Genomic DNA, 16760 nt, shown 5'->3' on the forward strand with positions numbered 1-16760 from the left:
GACAAAACCAATGGAAAATGAAAAGTGGATCAGCGATGGCTAGAAGGTCGGTGACGTCGACCGCCGAACGCCGCCCGAATAAGGAGAGGGACCGACTTCGGCGGAAGTCGTGACATCACAGCTCAGATGGAAACATGCGATGACCTTAAGCACAGTGTTTCACAGCTGGACAGATAATAATGATGGTGAATACGTTAGATTTAGTTATGCTTGCTATCAACAACCACTTGTTTCAATAACATGTTCTGAAAGTGTGGATGACTGCATTGCTTCAGTTTGCAGGGAAACAGTCAGGAACCAATTAAAACAACAGATGAAAGGAGTGTACCTAGCTGTGAATAAATCACACCATAAATAACTCAAAGTCGAGACTCCTCACTCCTTCCCCCTCTCTCGGCCTCTGCTTTCCCGGGAACCAAAATAACCCATTTGTGAATTGCAAATGAGTCTGTGTGAAAACTGGAAACCCTTCCCACATTTCCCTCCCCAACAATATTGTCAAAGGACATTAGCATATGATTTCACTCATTTACAGGACCCAGACAGTCTATTTAATTACCGTTGTGTGTGTGTGTGCGTGCGTGCGAGAGAGAGAGAGAGAGAGAGAGAGAGAGAGAGAGAGAGAGAGACATAGAGGCCTGATAACTTAATTGACAGTCACACTTTGAAAACTGGTCCTGACCTGTCTTCAGTAAAGCCAGAGGACAAAGGTGTCTGTCTAGTCTAACCATTAAAGACTTCCCTGACATCTGTCATAACTGATTGACAAGGGCAGACAGGATATACTCCAAAACACAATAACCCATTTCTAGGAGGGAATATGCCAGTACATGACTCGATTTACTGCATTCCACGTGCTTGCCCTTTTCAGATAACAACAAATTTTTTATTTTTTTTTCCAAGCCAAATGAATACTAACTGAGACGTTTACATAATTGAGAGTGTTTACCCAACTGAGACTGACATATGACAATAATATGACAATAATATTGCAATCTTATGATAACACGTCATATTATGAAAATACGATTGAATAAGACAAGTCACCTGTTTTTGCGGAATACAACCATTTCCTTGTGTGTATAGTCGATGACCTCAGAATGCGTAACAGGTCGAACACACAACTCCCAATCTGATGTCAACAACACTGGGTCGTTGAAATCGTTCGAACATTTAACAGTCTTCCACCATGTCCTGCTCATAGCACCCAAGAAAGGAAGAATTATAAGTTGCCAGAAATACTATTTAGATAAGACTTTTCACACCCCTAAAATGGCAATTTATATTTTCTCAAAAAAGAATGACTGCATAGAAGTTTCTGGAAAGATCCCTTATTCATCCACAGGAAGACTCTTCAGAAAACTCCAAAACAACTCTCTACATATCACACATAACGCCCCTTCATGGGTCCCCAGAAAGACTGCCGAAGGTCTGCTGAAAGAGCGTAGAAGTGGCAGGTAGTTAATGCAACGCCTCCCGGTCTACAGTCCTCATGCCCAGCAGACATATAGCAGACTGCGGTCCAGGGGAGCTGGAACAGGGAAATGGCTTGGAACGATCTTGGCTTGCCAGGTGACATCACACATCGAGATTAAGCCATGACGTGAATGTCAAGGTGACAATGACGTTACCCAAGACTGGATCTAGGCCAGAGAGGTGACAATACACACACAGATTGGCCAGGTGATAACACAGAGATTATGCCATGACGTGAACATATACCTAAGGCTGCTATCACTACCTTCAAGGTGATGTTGCTGCTACATAAGGCTGTTATGACCACCCTCATAGGTGATGTTGCTGCTACATAAGGCTGTTATAACCACCTTCAAGGTGACGTTGCTGCTACATAAGGCTGCTATGAATAGCTTCAAGTTGATGTTGCTGCTACATAAGGCTGTTATGACCACCCTCATAGGTGATGTTGCTGCTACATAAGGCTGTTATAACCACCTTCAAGGTGACATTGCTGCTACATAAGTCTGCTATGAACAGCTTCAAGTTGATGTTGCTGCTACATAACCCTGTATGACCACCCTCATAGGTGATGTTGATGCTACATAAGGCTGTTATAACCACCTTCAAGGTGACATTGCTGCTACATAAGGCTGCTATGAACAGCTTCAAGTTGATGTTGCTGCTACATAACCCTGTTATGACCACCCTCATAGGTGATGTTGATGCTACATAAGGCTGTTATGACCACCCTCAAGGTGATGTTGATGCTACATAAGGCTGCTATGACCACCACAAAGTCCCTCTTCAAGGTTAAAGATCCAAAGGTCATCAAGTTTGAATGATATGAAAGACTACACAATGTGTTTCAGAACAGTTTGCGTTGTACATTTCTTAATGTACCAAGCTATTTTTAAGTTTAAAAGCTGTGTGAAGGACTGTTTGAAAGTTGTTCTTAACATATTATATATAACCTTGAGGCCCTACGTCAAAGCATCAATGGAATCGAAACTCTTTGAAATCCTCATACCAATTCAGAATCTGTGCTATATGAAATGATCCGTTGTTTTCATCATTTCACATGGAGATAAATCTACAGGTGGTGATGCTCAAGTCAATGATGCTCTATGTCTATATGACAAACTAGGAAGTAATGCGAAGCGAGCGATGTCATTGGTCGGCGGTGGCACTGAATTGACCCTTGAGTGGAATCTGTCAGACCAATCGAAGTCCAGCGCCATGGGAACAGCTGTCAGAAACAGAGTGCACGGCCTGTAGTCATGGAAAAACTGCCAGCGTTAACACCCTGGTGTCATGGTGTGTCAGAGAACCAGCTGTTAGTGTTCTTAGAGAGGACAGTAGATAACAACTTGGCTTTATCTGACTAGGGGATTGATCTTTCTCTAAAAGGCAGGGGTTAGCGTCCGGGTAAATTTAGGGAAAAAACAGATTTACTTTTATCTGTCAGGGGGAAATGAACATTACATAATAAACACTGAAGTTATATCAAAATGGGAATTGACAATTCCAAACCAAACCACCCAGACTCTGTTTGGAAGCAATATGCATGGCATGCTCCCCTGAAGCACCAAACTAATTAAAGAAAACTACTATTTGAGTACGAACCATAAATAAATAAAATCGTTTCTGAAGCATACAGCAGTATTTGTGAACAGCTTTAAACGCCAGGCATGGTGTCTATGACACATCTCTCCATGGTGGTGAGCAGCAGACTACAGACTAACCCATGAACACACAGTCGAGTGAACACAGCCTGGCCAAGGGAAAAGAGGACAATGAGACATGGTGAGTAGGGCAGGAGAGGGGCCGTGATGGGGGGAATAGAGGACAGGAGTGTGCTTCAGAAACAACGGCTGCATCCCGATTATCCACCCTTATCCGGAAGTGTGCACTTGCACACTTTCTCACATGGACTTCACTTAACAATGGTGAAAACTCCCTCCAGTCAATGCTTTCACCAATCAAATTATTTTACATCCATTACAGAGAGTGTGCAGGTTCACAATTCTGGAAAAGGGTGTGGAATTGGGAAGCAGCCCCTTGTAGCCTGATACGGTTCTGGGGTTGGCTGGGGGTCCCTTTGCCCCAGAGCATTCTGGGTGGGCAGCATAGCATATGGGTCTGAACCCCACCCTGTGCAACTGGGTCCTGGGTTTCCTGATGGGCCGGCCCCAGGTGGTGATGGTAGGAAACATCACCTCCACTCCGCTGATCCTCAACACTAGGGCCCCACAAGGGTGCGTGCTCAGCCCCCTTCTGTACTCCCTGTTCACCCATGACTGCATGCATCTCAAACATCAAGTTTGCAGACAACACAACAGTAGTAGGCTTGATTACCAAATATGACGAGACAGGCTACAGGGAGGAGGTGAGGGATCTGGGAGTGTGGTGCCTGGAAAACATCTTCTCACTCAACGTCTACAAAACAAAGGAGATGATCTTGGACTTCAGGAAACAGGCAGAGGGTGCACCCCCCTATCTACATTGACGGGACCGCAGTGGAGAAGGTGGAAAGCTTCAAGTTCCTTGGTGTAAACATCACTGACAAACTGAAATGGACCACCCATACAGACAGTGTGGTGAAGAAGGCGCAAGAGAGCCTCTTCAACCTCAGGAGGGTAAAGAAATTTGGCTTGTCACCTAGAATCTTCACAAATTTTTACAGATGCACAATTGAAAGCATCCTGACGGGCTGTATCACCGCCTGGTACGGCAACTGCACCACCCACAACCTCAAGGCTCTCCAGAGGGTGGTGCGGTCTGCCCAACACATTACCAGGGGCAAACTACCCGCCCTCCAGGACACCTACAGCACCCGATGTCACAGGAAGTCCAAAAGGATCATCAAGGACATCAACCACTTGAGCCACTGCCTGTTCACCCCTCTTCATCCCCTCTTTACACCACTGCTACTCTCTGTTGTCATCTATGCATAGTCACTTTAATAACTCTACCTACATGTACATACTACCTCAACTAACCGGTGCCCCCACACATTGACTCTGTATCGGTACCCCCCTGTATATAGTCTCGCTACTGTTACTTTACTGCTGCTCTTTAATTACTTGTTACTTCTATCGCTTATTCTCATCCGTATTTGTTTTAAACTGCATTGTTGGTTAAGGGCTCGTAAATAAGCATTTCACTGTAAGGTTTACACCTGTTGTATTCGGCGCTTGTCACTAATACAATTTGATTTGATTTGATTTAACGTTTACATATCTGTCATTACCCATCTCATATGTACAGTGGGGGAAAAAAAATATTTTCCACCATAATTTGCAAATAAATTCATAAAAAATCCTACAATGTGATTTTCTGGGATTTTTTTTCTCATTTTGTCTTTCATAGTTGAAGTGTACCTATGATGAAAATTACAGGCCTCTCTCATCTTTTTAAGTGGGAGAACTTGCACAATTGGTGGCTGACTAAATACTTTTTTGCCCCACTGTATATACTGTTTTTCTATACTATTCTACAGTATCTTAGTCCGTTCCACTCTGACATCGCTCATCCATATGTATATAGTCTTAATTCCTTCCTACTTAGATTTGTGTGTATTTGGGTATATGTTGTGTAATTTGTTAGATATTACTTGTTAGATATTACTGTGCTGTAGGAGCTAGAAGCACAAGCATTTCGCATCGCCCGCAATAACATCTGCTAACGTGTATGGGACCAATAAAATTTGATTTGATTTGATTTTGATGGCACCATTGGCACACCGGGGACAGACACATTCACTCGCACACACACACACACACACACACACACATCGGAGACAGAGAGACAGTCTTGTCCTCTAAGTGCTGGCACAGACTTCTTCCCTGCTACATCCTGGTATCTCTCTCTGACACCAGGCTGGCAGCGCCATCACACACAATAATCACTTCATCAACTCTCTCTCTCTCTCTCTCTCTCTCTCTCTCTCAATGTGTCTCTCTCTCTCTCTCTCTCTCTCTCTCTCTCTCTCTCAATGTGTCTCTCTAACTCTTGATCTAAAACTTCAGTCTATCTTTCTCTGTACCGCTGTCTCAATTCAAGGGGCTTTATTGGCATGGGAAACATATGTTAACATTGCCAAAGCAAGTGAAGTAGATATCACCTTTTTTTCAACCAGGGTGAAATAAACAATAAAATGTAACAGTACACATTACACTCACAAAAGTTCCAAAAGAATAAAGACATTACAAATGTCATATTATGTATAAATAGTTAAATAAACATAAATCTGGGTTGTATTTACAATGGTGTTTGTGCTTCACTGGCTGCCATTTTCTTGTGGCAACAGGTCTCTCTCTCTCTCTCTCTCTCTCTCTCTCTCTCTCTCTCAAACCTCCAACCATTTCTTTTTTCTAGGCTCACCTTGAAAAACTCTCAGTTGACTATTCAGTCTACATAGTTTTGGGTTTGATGACTAAATCAGCCAACTTCCTTCCTTTTGAACTCCCTCTTGTTGAACCCTCCAGAGAGAAATACATTACAGCATTCCAAACACCCATCCAAAGGGGAAAAGAGTACAGCATTGATCGTTCATGGCCTGTACATCCTATCCAGGAATTATCTTCCTATCCTGGAGTCAAACTCATCACATGTCACATGCCTGTCTCTCTTGGGAGGATTGCTGAGGGAGGGATGCTGAGTGCAGGAAGCATGGTGTTGCCCCCATTATGCCAGCCTTGGAGTAGGCACAAGGGGAGCTACTACACACACACACACACACACACACACACACACACACACACACACACACACACACACACACACACACACACACACACACACACACACACACACACACACACACACACACAGCTATTGGACAGAGGCTGTCATAGTGGATTATGAGAGGCAGCTAACTGTAGTGGACTGGCTGGCATCTGTCTAGGACAATGGAAGTGGAATCTCATCTCCAGCAGGCTAGCCATAGAGGAGGACCTACAGTCCATATGTGGGATAACCCTGACACACACATACATACACAAGCATACACACACACACATACTCATGGCTGTGTTTGCGACGGGGCCTTCTATATTCGGCTCACCATGTAGAAGGTGTCCCTCTTTCCTTTTGTCCCTCTCTTTGTCTCCTTCTGTCTCTCCCTCTCTCCTTCTGTCTCTCCCTCTCTCTTTCTCTCTCTCTCTCTCCCTTGCTCTCTCCTTTGGTCTCTCCCTCTCTCCTTCTCTCTCTCTCTCACTTCATTTATCCATGGAGAGTTGTTAATTAGCGCTGCTATGAATACATTGCCGGAAGAAGGGGGTGGTGTGTGTGTGTTTGTTTGTGCGTGTACAGTGAGGGAAAAAAGTATTTGATCCCCTGCTGATTTTGTACGTTTGCCCACTGACAAAGAAATTATCAGTCCATAATTTTAATGGTATGTTTATTTGAACAGTGAGAGATAGAATAACAACAAAAAAATCCAGAAAAACACATGTCAAAAATGTTATAAATTGATTTGCATTTTAATGAGGAAAATAAGTATTTGACCCCTCTGCAAAACATGACTTAGTACTTGGTGGCAAAACCCTTGTTGGCAATCACAGAGGTCAGACGTTTCTTATAGTTGGCCACCAGGTTTGCACACATCTCAGGAGGGATTTTGTCCCACTCCTCTTTGCAGATCTTCTCCAAGTCATTAAGGGTTCGAGGCTGACGTTTGGCAACTCGAACCTTCAGCTCCTTCCACAGATTTTCTATGTTGGTTTGTTTTGTTGATTTTGGCCGTGTGGCTTCCAATCAGGCACAGCTGTAGTTTGTTGTTGCTGATTGGGAGTCACACATAAGTAGCCTGTTTTTCCTTTGGGCTTTTGTGGGTGATTGTTTCTGTTTAGTGCTTTCTGTTTCGTTGTTTGTACCTGACAGAACTGTCGGCTGTCATTTTGTTTATTTTGTCAAGTGTTCTCTTTTTGTATTAAAATTCATTCAAGATGAACACATCCTCCGCTGCAACTTGGTCTTTCTCTAACGACGGCCGTTACAGAATCACCCACCAAAAATGGACCAAGCAGCGGAGGAAGGAGCAGCACAATGAGGGGATGAAGCAGCGTGCTCGGGAGGTCATGGCATCCTGGTCGCTGGAGGTGTTGGAGTCAAGGATTGACTGGACATGGGATCAATTATTTGACCACTGCAACAACCTGCCGAGGGAGAGCGACGGACACGGGGGGGCACACGGGGAGATTGGCGGAGTCAGGCGGTAGACCTGAGCCAACTCCCCGTGCTTACTGGAGGCAGCGCAGTACCGGTCAGGCACCGTGTTATGCGGTTAAGCACACGGTGTCTCCAGTGCGCGTTCATAGCCCGGTGCGCTATAGGCCAGCCCCCCGCAAGTGCCATGCGAGTGCAGGCATCGAGCCAGGATGGATTGTGCCAGCTCAGCGCGTCTGGTCTCCAGTGCGCCTTTTCGGTCCAGGTTATCCTGCACCGGCTCTGCGCACTGTGTCTCCAATCAGGCACAGCTGTAGTTTGTTGTTGCTGATTGGGAGTCACACATAAGTAGCCTGTTTTTCCTTTGGGCTTTTGTGGGTGATTGTTTCTGTTTAGTGCTTTCTGTTTCGTTGTTAGTACCTGACAGAACTGTCGGCTGTCATTTAGTTTATTTTGTCAAGTGTTCTCTTTTTGTATTAAAATTCATTCAAGATGAACACATCCTCCGCTGCACTTGGTCTTTCTCTAACGACGGCCGTACACAAACACCAAATTGAAACTCTGCATGCAGAATTCTGCAAAAATATCCCTTGTGTACAACGTAAAACACAGAATAATGCATGCAGGGCAGAACTAGGCCGATACCCACTAATTATGAAAATCCAGAAAAGAGCCGTTGAAATTCTGCAACCACCTAAAATTAAGCAATTCCCACACCACAGAGCCCAAGTACAGCAAAACAATTAGACCCAACCAATCATGAGATCCTTACTTGACACATTGGAAAGGATTAACAAAAAAACAGAGCAAACTAGAATGCAATTTGGCCCTAAACAGAGAGTACACAGTGGCAGAACACCTGCCCACTGTGACTGACACAAAATTAAGGAAAGCTTTGACTATGTACAGACTCAGTGAGTATAGCCTTGCTATTGAAAAAGGCCACTGTAGGTAGACCTAGCTGTCAAGAGAAGACAAGCTATGTGCACACTGCCCACAAAATGAGGTGGAAACTGAGCTGCACTTCCTAACCTCCTGCCAAATGTATGACCATACTAGAGACACATATTTCCCTCAGATTGCACAGATCCACAAAGAGTTCGAAAATAAACCCAATTTTGATAAACTCCCATATCTACTGGGTGAAATGCCAAAGTGTGTCATCACAGCAGCAAGATTTGTGACCTGTTGCCACAAGAAAAGGGCAACCAGTGAAGAACAAACACCATTGTAAATACAACCCATATTTATGTTTATTTATTTTCCCTTTTGTAATTTAACTATTTGCACATCTCATTTGGAACTTCTTTGAGTGTAATGTTTACTGTTCATTTTTATTGTTTATTTCACTTTTGTTTATTATCTACTTCACTTGCTTTGGCAATGTTAACATATGTTTCCCATGCCAATAAAGCTCTTTGAATTGAATTGAATTGAGAGAGAGAAAGAGACAGAGAGAGAGAGAGAGAGAGAGGGAGACAGAAAGAGAGAGAAAGAGAGAGAGAGAGAGAGAGAGAGACAGAGAGAGAGAGAGAGAGAGAGAGAGAGAGAGAGAGAGAGAGAGAGAAATAGAATAAAGAGGAGCTTATAGGGAAGTGAGAGTGAAAAAGGGAAGGAAGAAATGTAAAAAGTGCAGTGTCCCTTGAACCCATCAACCCACTGAGAAAACAGGAGACAGACACAGACAGAAAGAGAGGAATGAAATGAAAAGAAGAAGAGAGAATCCTTGCCCAAGATGGAAACCAGCGTGGGCCTAAAGCAGCGGAGGAGAGGAGAGGAGAGGAGAGGAGGAGACATGCATCCGGAGTCATTCTATAAATAACCTCTTGAGGAGTAGAGGGGAAGACAGGAGAGGAGGACAAGAGGGAGATGAAAGGATGGAGAGATGGAGAGAGAAGGATGGGGGCACAGACAGTCGGGGGAGTGGAGTGGAAGACAGGGGAGTAGGAGGAGGAGACGAGAGGGGGATGGAGGGAAGAGAGAGAAAGAGGGATGGAGGCGCAGACTGGCAGATCACTCCGGTAAACAGACCAATACAGCACGTCAGGGAGACCTCGCCCCATGAGACCGACCAATCCGATGCGATCCCTGGGCCAACGATAGAGAACGTTAGGATGTTGACAGGGCTGTTATTGATGTTGTGAGTGTTTCACTCTGTATTTATAGACCAGAGTACCTTTTTGGCATGGACTCCTCTTTTTCCCTCTCTCTCCTTGTGTCTATCGCTTTAGCTCTCTCTCTCTCTCTCTCTCTCTCTCTCTCTCTCTCTCTCTCGCTGTCTCTCACTCTCTCTCTGTTTACCCATGCCTATCTCTATAACTCTCTCATCTCTCTCCCGTGGCTGAGTGTCTCACTGCTTTCCCCTCTCTCTCTCCTGTGGCTGAGTGTCTCACTGCTTTCATCTCTCTTCTCTCTCCTGTGGCTGAGTATCTCACTGCTTTCATCTCTCTTCTCTCTCCTGTGGCTGAGTGTCTCACTGCTTTCATCTCTCTTCTCTCTCCTGTGGCTGAGTGTCTCACTGCTTTCATCTCTCTTCTCTCTCCTGTGGCTGAGTGTCTCACTGCTTTCATCTCTCATCTCTCTCCCGTGGCTGAGTGTCTCACTGCTTTCCCCTCTCTCTCTCCTGTGGCTGAGTGTCTCACTGCTTTCATCTCTCTTCTCTCTCCTGTGGCTGAGTGTCTCACTGCTTTCATCTCTCTTCTCTCTCCTGTGGCTGAGTGTCTCACTGCTTTCATCTCTCTTCTCTCTCCCGTGGCTGAGTGTCTCACTGCTTTCATCTCTCTTCTCTCTCCTGTGGCTGAGTGTCTCACTGCTTTCATCTCTCTTCTCTCTCCTGTGGCTGAGTGTCTCACTGCTTTCATCTCTCATCTCTCTCCCATGGCTGAGTGTCTCACTGCTTTCCCCTCTCTCTCTCCTGTGGCTGAGTGTCTCACTGCTTTCATCTCTCTTCTCTCTCCTGTGGCTGAGTGTCTCACTGCTTTCATCTCTCTCTCTCTCCCGTGGCTGAGTGTCTCACTGCTTTCATCTCTCATCTCTCTCTCTCACGTGGCTGAGTGTCTCACTGCTTTCCCCTCTCTCTCCCGTGGCTAAGTGTCTAACTGCATTCTTCTCTCATCTCTCTCCTGTGGCTGAGTGTCTCACTGCTTTCCTCTCTCTCTCTCCCGTGGCTGAGTGTCTCACTGCTTTCATCTCTCTCTCTCCCGTGGCTGAGTGTCTCACTGCTTTCCTCTCTCTCTCTCCCGTGGCTGAGTGTCTCACTGCTTTCCTCTCTCTCTCTCCCGTGGCTGGGTGTCTCATGCTTTCCTCTCCTCTCTCTCCCTGTGGCTGAGTGTCTCACTGCTTTCCTCTCTTCTTCTCCCGTGGCTGCAGTGTCCTCACTGCTTTCCTCTCTCTCTCTCCCGTGGCTGGGTGTCTCACTGCTTTCCTCTCTCTCTCTCCCGTGGCTGGGTGTCTCACTGCTTTCCTCTCTCTCTCTCCCGTGGCTGAGTGTCTCACTGCTTTCCTCTCTCTCTCTCCCGTGGCTGAGTGTCTCACTGCTTTCCTCTCTCTCTCTCCCGTGGCTGAGTGTCTCACTGCTTTCCTCTCTCTCTCTCCCGTGGCTGAGTGTCTCACTGCTTTCCTCTCTCTCTCTCCCGTGGCTGAGTGTCTCACTGCTTTCCTCTCTCATTTCTCTCCCGGGGCTGAGTGTCTCACTGCTTTCCTCTCTCTCTCGCCCCGTGGCTGAGTGTCCTCACTGCTTTCCTCTCTCTCTCTCCTGTGGCTGAGTGTCTCACTGCTTTCCTCTCTCTCTCTCCCGTGGCTGAGTGTCTCACTGCTTTCCTCTCTCTCTCTCCCGTGGCTGAGTGTCTCACTGCTTTCCTCTCTCTCTCTCCCGTGGCTGTGTCTCACTGCTTTCCTCTCTTATCTCTCTCTCTCTCTTCCTTTTCTCTCTTAGTCTGTCACGAGCTCTCCACCAGATTGCTCTCTTTCCTCTCTCTTCTCTATCTCTTCTTCTTCCATTCTCTCTCTCTTTCCCCATCCTCTTATCATCAGGGGAGGCTTGGACCAGAAATCTGCTTTTCTAACACACCAGACCATTGTTTCCATCGAGGCCCCCTCACCAGCCCATTGTATTGCTTGAGTCCCCCTCACCAGCCCATTGTATTGCTTGAGGCCCCCACACCAGCCCATTGTATTACTTGAGGCCCCCACACCAGCCCATTATTTTGCTTGAGGCCCCCACACCAGCCCATTGTATAGCTTGAGGCCCCCACATCAGCCCATTGTATTGCTTGAGGCCCCCATATCAGACCATTGTATAGCTTGAGGCCCCCACATCAGACCATTGTATTGCTTGAGGCCCCCACATTAGCCCATTGTATTACTTGAGGCCCCCACACCATCCCATTGTATTGCTTGAGGCCCCCACACCAGCCCATTGTATTGCTTGAGGCCCCCTCACCAGCCCATTGTATTGCTTGAGGCCCCCACACCAGCCCATTGTATTACTTGAGGTTCCCCACACCAGCCCATTATATTGCTTGAGGCCCCACACCAGCCCATTGTATTACTTGAGGCCCCCACACCAGCCCATTGTATTACTTGAGGCCCCCACACCAGCCCATTATTTTGCTTGAGGCCCCCACACCAGACCATTGTATTGCTTGAGGCCCCCACATCAGCCCATTGTATTACTTGAGGCCCCCACACCAGCCCATTGTATTGCTTGAGGCCCCCACACCAGCCCATTGAATTGTTGAGGCCCCCACATCAGCCCATTGTTTAGCTTGAGGCCCACCACATCAGCCCATTGTATAGCTTGAGGCCCCCACATCACCCCATTGTATTGCTTGAGGCCCCCACATCAGGCCATTGTATTACTTGAGGCCCCCACATCAACCCCATTGTATAGCTTGAGGCCCCCACATCAGCCCACTATATTGCTTGAGGCCCCCACATCAGCCCATTGTATTACTTGAGGCCCCCACACCAGCCCATTGTATTGCTTGAGGCCCCCACACCAGCCCATTGAATTGTTGAGGCCCCCACATCAGCCCATTGTTTAGCTTGAGGCCCACCACATCAGCCCATTGTATAGCTTGAGGCCCCCACATCACCCCATTGTATTGCTTGAGGCCCCCACATCAGGCCATTGTATTACTTGAGGCCCCCACATCAACCCATTGTATAGCTTGAGGCCCCCACATCAGCCCACTATATTGCTTGAGGCCCCCACACCAGCCCATTGTATTACTTGAGGTTCCCCACACCAGCCCATTATATTGCTTGAGGCCCCACACCAGCCCATTGTATTACTTGAGGCCCCCACACCAGCCCATTGTATTACTTGAGGCCCCCACACCAGCCCATTATTTTGCTTGAGGCCCCCACACCAGACCATTGTATTGCTTGAGGCCCCCACATCAGCCCATTGTATTACTTGAGGCCCCCACACCAGCCCATTGTATTGCTTGAGGCCCCCACACCAGCCCATTGAATTGTTGAGGCCCCCACATCAGCCCATTGTTTAGCTTGAGGCCCACCACATCAGCCCATTGTATAGCTTGAGGCCCCCACATCACCCCATTGTATTGCTTGAGGCCCCCACATCAGCCCATTGTATTACCTGAGGCCCCCACACCAGCCCATTGTATATTTTGAGGCCCCTACACCAGCCCATTGTATTGCTTGAGGCCCCCACATCAGGCCATTGTATTACTTGAGGCCCCCACATCAACCCATTGTATAGCTTGAGGCCCCCACATCAGCCCACTATATTGCTTGAGGCCCCCACATCAGCCCATTGTATAGCTTGAGGCCCACCACATCAGCCCATTGTATAGCTTGAGGCCCACCACATCACCCCATTGTATTGCTTGAGGCCACCATTACTTGACAGATAATTATAATTTTGTGCTAAAAAACTCAGCTTAGACAGGCCCAATAGCCAAAAAATGGACCAGCCCATCTGGCATATGCCCAAAATGCCAGATGGCCAGTTTGCCCCTGCTTATCATTCTTATATTGAATTTCACTCTGTCATTCTACGGTAATTGATAAAAATGTTCTCATCCACTTCCTCTTTCCTGCCGTTATTCCTACCAGATCCCATTCTCTCTCTCTCTTTTAACACACACACACACACACACGCACGCGCGCACACACACACACACACACACACACACACACACACACACACACACACACACACACACACACACACACACACACACACACACACACACACACACACACACACACACACACACACACCTACCCTGATCTCCAACACCCCTCTGTCTGTGATGTAAACCATTAGTCTTTGTCGATCTGGAGTAATTACTGCCCAGCCCCTAATCCCTCACTCTAACCATGCCTCGGCCACAAACCATTTCCTCTTTCCTTCCTACTACACACTTCATTCTGAACTGTACACACTTCATTTCTGTGGCTAGGCCTAGACCATACAGGAGTAAATCCGGACTTTCCAGGGGGGAAAGACTATAAAGCTGACTTGGGATCAGTGTATTGATGAAATGTATTCTAGTCCTCCATTACTATCCAGACAGACAGACTACACACACACATGTACAAACACACACAAACACACAAACACACATGTACAAACACAGACACACACACACACACACAAGTAAAAATACACCCAGTATATACACTGAATGTACAAAACATTAATAACACCTTCCTAATATTGAGTTGCTGGATGTCCTTTGGGTGGTGGACCATTCTTAATACACACAGGAAACTGTTGAGCATGAAAAACCCAGCAGTGTTGCAGTTCTTGTCACAAACTGGTGCGCCTGGCACCTACTACCATACGCCATTCAAAGGCACTTAAAATATTTTGTCTTGCCCATTCACTCCCTGAATGGCACACATACACAGTCCATGTCTCAGTTGCCTCAAGGCTTAAAAACCCTATTTAACCTGTCTCCTCCCCTTCATCTACACTGATTGAAGTGGGTTTAACAAGTGACATCAATAAGGGATCATAGCTTTCACCTGGATTCACCAGGTCAGTCTATGGCATGGAAAGAGCAGGTGTCCTTAATGTATTGTGCACACAGTGTATAGTACGTAATGCATAGTCAGAATACCCCTCATAAAGAATGAACACACGTGTTAAGAAATGCTGTTGGAATACACGTGGAAACATCCACACACACACCCACACCCACACAGAAACCAACACACACACACAGAACTTGTGGGCAGCCCAAGCGGAATGCCTGCTCATTAAACGTTCATGCTGTTGAGTTCTGGAAGCACTAATCAGGATGCTCACCAGCTCTCTCTCTCTCTCTCTCTCTCTCTCTCTCTCTCTCTCTCTCGCTCTTTCTCTCTACCGCTCTCTCTCTATCCCTCTGACTTCTACCTTTATCAGTCTCTAACTTTCTCTCACTCGCTCGTTGTTTCTCTGTCTTGCTCTCTCATCTCTCTGTAATCTTTCTCTCTTTCTCTCTCTCCCTTACTCTGTCTCTATCCCTATGACTCTCACCTTTATCGCCCTGCCTCTGTCTCTATCCCTATGACTCTCACCTTTATCCCCCTGCCTCTGTCTCTATCCCTATGACTCTCACCTTTATCCCCCTGCCTCTGTCTCTATCCCTATGACTCTCACCTTTATCCCCCTGCCTCCGTCTCTATCCCTATGACTCTCAGCTTTATCCCCCTGCCTCTGTCTCTATCCCTATGACTCTCTCCTTTATCCCTCTGCCTCCGTCTCTATCCCTATGACTCTCACCTTTATCCCCCTGCCTCTGTCTCTATCCCTATGACTCTCAGCTTTATTCCCTGCCTCTGTCTCTATCCCTATGACTCTCAGCTTTATTCCCTGCCTCTGTCTCTATCCCTATGACTCTCAGCTTTATTCCCTGCCTCTGTCTCTATCCCTATGACTCTCACCTTTATCCCCTTGCCTCTGTCTCTATCCCTATGACTCTCACCTTTATCCCCCTGCCTCCGTCTCTATCCCTATGACTCTCACCTTTATCCCCTTGCCTCTGTCTCTATCCCTATGACTCTCACCTTTATCCCCCTGCCTCCGTCTCTATCCCTATGACTCTCACCTTTATCCCCCTGCCTCTGTCTCTATCCCTATGACTCTCAGCTTTATTCCCTGCCTCTGTCTCTATCCCTATGACTCTCACCTTTATCCCCTTGCCTCTGTCTCTATCCCTATGACTCTCACCTTTATCCCCCTGCCTCTGTCTCTATCCATATGACTCTCACCTTTATCCCCCTGCCTCTGTCTCTATCCCTATGACTCTCACCTTTATCCCCCTGCCTCTGTCTCTATCCCTATGACTCTCAGCTTTATTCCCTGCCTCTGTCTCTATCCCTATGACTCTCACCTTTATTCCCTGCCTCTGTCTCTATCCCTATGACTCTCAGCTTTATTCCCTGCCTCTGTCTCTATCCCTATGACTCTCAGCTTTATTCCCTGCCTCTGTCTCTATCCCTATGACTCTCAGCTTTATTCCCTGCCTCTGTCTCTATCCCTATGACTCTCACCTTTATTCCCTGCCTCTGTCTCTATCCCTATGACTCTCAGCTTTATTCCCTGCCTCTGTCTCTATCCCTATGACTCTCAGCTTTATTCCCTGCCTCTGTCTCTATCCCTATGACTCTCAGCTTTATTCCCTGCCTCTGTCTCTATCCCTATGACTCTCAGCTTTATTCCCTGCCTCTGTCTCTATCCCTATGACTCTCAGCTTTATTCCCTGCCTCTGTCTCTATCCCTATGACTCTCACCTTTATCCCCCTGCCTCTGTCTCTATCCCTATGACTCTCACCTTTATCCCTCTGCCTATGTCTCTATCTTATCTGTCACGTCCTCTCTTCCTCTTCGTGTCCCTCTTTCACCCCATCTCTCCATCCCCTCCTCTCCCTCTTCAGTCACTCTCACATACTCCTCCCACCCATCCTATTCACTCTCTCTCACTCTCTCTCTCCCTCCCTCTTTCCATAATCTTGTGTTCTCGTCAGTGTGTTAAATAAATGAAGAGGGCTCTCTCCATATTTCACCATCTGCTCCAAGCCCATTCCTCTCCTCCCTCTCGTCCCTCTATTCTCTCTCCTCCCTCTCATACTTCACTTCCCTCTCCTCCTTCTCCCTCTCCTCCTCCCTCTTC

At 46.8% G+C, this 16760-nt stretch overlaps 1 protein-coding gene across 1 annotated transcript in view; it reads right to left on the reverse strand.

The window, feature by feature from the left end:
* Positions 1-16760, reverse strand: part of LOC115147856 (regulating synaptic membrane exocytosis protein 1) — a gene marked incomplete at its 3' end in the record, with an annotated part of 51064 nt that overhangs the window by 19513 nt on the left and 14791 nt on the right. The window lies entirely within an intron of this gene.

The sequence above is a fragment of the Salmo trutta genome, chromosome 14 (assembly GCF_901001165.1).
Source record: "Salmo trutta chromosome 14, fSalTru1.1, whole genome shotgun sequence".
NCBI lineage: Eukaryota > Metazoa > Chordata > Actinopteri > Salmoniformes > Salmonidae > Salmo > Salmo trutta.